Below are 2,500 nucleotides of genomic sequence, written 5' to 3' on the forward strand. Positions count from 1 at the left end.
CTCATACCCAGCCAGACCACCGACTGACTGCTCATACCCAGCCAGACCACCGACTGACTGCTCATACCCAGCCAGACCACCGACTGACTGCTCATACCCAGCCAGACCACCTACTGACTGCTCATACCCAGCCAGACCACCGACTGACTACTCATACCTAGCCAGACCACCTACTGACTGCTCATACCCAGCCAGACCACCTACTGACTGCTCATACCCAGCCAGACCACCGACTGACTGCTCATACCCAGCCAGACCACCGACTGAATGCTCATACCCAGCCAGACCACCGACTGACTGCTCATACCCAGCCAGACCACCGACTGACTACTCATACCTAGCCAGACCACCTACTGACTGCTCATACCCAGCCAGACCACCTACTGACTGCTCATACCCAGCCAGACCACCTACTGACTGCTCATACCCAGCCAGACCACCGACTGACTGCTCATACCCAGCCAGACCACCTACTGATTGCTCATACCCAGCCAGACCACCTACTGACTGCTCATACCCAGCCAGACCACCGACTGACTACTCATACCTAGCCAGACCACCTACTGACTGCTCATACCCAGCCAGACCACCTACTGACTGCTCATACCCAGCCAGACCACCGACTGACTGCTCATACCAAGCCAGACCACCGACTGACTGCTCATACCCAGCCAGACCACCTACTGATTGCTCATACCCAGCCAGACCACCTACTGACTGCTCATACCCAGCCAGACCACCGACTGACTACTCATACCTAGCCAGACCACCTACTGACTGCTCATACCCAGCCAGACCACCTACTGACTGCTCATACCCAGCCAGACCACCTACTGACTGCTCATACCCAGCCAGACCACCGACTGACTGCTCATACCCAGCCAGACCACCTACTGATTGCTCATACCCAGCCAGACCACCTACTGACTGCTCATACCCAGCCAGACCACCGACTGACTACTCATACCTAGCCAGACCACCTACTGACTGCTCATACCCAGCCAGACCACCTACTGACTGCTCATACCCAGCCAGACCACCTACTGACTGCTCATACCCAGCCAGACCACCGACTGAATGCTCATACCCAGCCAGACCACCTACTGACTGTTCATACCCAGCCAGACCACCTACTGACTGCTCATACCAAGCCAGACCACCTACTGACTGCTCATACCCAGCCAGACCACCGACTGACTGCTCATACCCAGCCAGACCACCGACTGACTGCTCATACCCAGCCAGACCACCTACTGACTGCTCATACCCAGCCAGACCACCGACTGACTGCTCATATCCAGCCAGACCACCGACTGACTGCTCATACCCAGCCAGACCACCGACTGACTGCTCATACCCAGCCAGACCACTGACTGACTGCTCATACCCAGCCAGACCACCTACTGACTGCTCATACCTAGCCAAAAAGGACATGCTTCACATTCTGTGAAGTTGTGAGCTAATAAAGATGGCTAACAGGGGGTCACGACAGCGGCAGACAGGAAGTGTTCTTCAGACGAGTGAAGATGGGAGGAGAGGAAACCATTTTAGACTATTGGGCTGTAGGTCTCCCCTCTATTTCCTCTCTCACTTGGTCTACCTTCTGACTGTCTCTCACTCCTGTCTTCACTAAGTCTACCATCTGACTGTCTGTCTGGCTGTCTCTCACTCCTGTCTTCACTAAGTCTACCATCTGACTGTCTGTCTGACTGTCTCTCACTCCTGTCTTCACTAAGTCTACCATCTGACTGTCTGTCTGACTGTCTCTCACACCTGTCTTCACTAAGTCTACCATCTGACTGTCTGTCTGACTGTCTCTCACACCTGTCTTCACTAAGTCTACCATCTGACTGTCTGTCTGACTGTCTCTCACTCCTGTCTTCACTAAGTCTACCATCTGACTGTCTGTCTGACTGTCTCTCACTCCTGTCTTCACTAAGTCTACCATCTGACTGTCTGTCTGACTGTCTCTCACTCCTGTCTTCACTAAGTCTACCATCTGACTGTCTGTCTGACTGTCTCTCACTCCTGTCTTCACTAAGTCTACCATCTGACTGTCTGTCTGACTGTCTCTCACTCCTGTCTTCACTAAGTCTACCATCTGTCTGTCTGTCTGTCTGTCTGTCTGTCTGTCTGTCTGTCTGTCTGTCTGTCTGTCTGTCTGTCTGTCTGTCTGTCTGTCTGTCTGTCTGTCTCTCACTCCTGTCTTCACTAAGTCTGTGTCTCTCACTCCTGTCTTCACTAAGTCTGTGTCTCTCACTCCTGTCTTCACTAAGTCTGTGTCTCTCACTCCTGTCTTCACTAAGTCTGTGTCTCTCACTCCTGTCTTCACTAAGTCTGTGTCTCACTCCTGTCTTCACTAAGTCTGTGTCTCTCACTCCTGTCTTCACTAAGTCTGTGTCTCTCACTCCTGTCTTCACTAAGTCTGTGTCTCTCACTCCTGTCTTCACTAAGTCTGTGTCTCTCACTCCTGTCTTCACTAAGTCTGTGTCTCTCACTC

General features: G+C 52.7%; 1 pseudogene; it reads right to left on the minus strand.

Annotated features, from left to right (window-relative positions):
- The window catches only part of LOC124022287, a 143,518-nt pseudogene extending 142,084 nt beyond the window's left edge, over positions 1-1,434 (minus strand).
- Between the last annotated feature and the right edge of the window lie 1,066 nt (positions 1,435-2,500).

The sequence above is a fragment of the Oncorhynchus gorbuscha genome, unplaced genomic scaffold (assembly GCF_021184085.1).
Source record: "Oncorhynchus gorbuscha isolate QuinsamMale2020 ecotype Even-year unplaced genomic scaffold, OgorEven_v1.0 Un_scaffold_1316, whole genome shotgun sequence".
Lineage (NCBI taxonomy): Eukaryota > Metazoa > Chordata > Actinopteri > Salmoniformes > Salmonidae > Oncorhynchus > Oncorhynchus gorbuscha.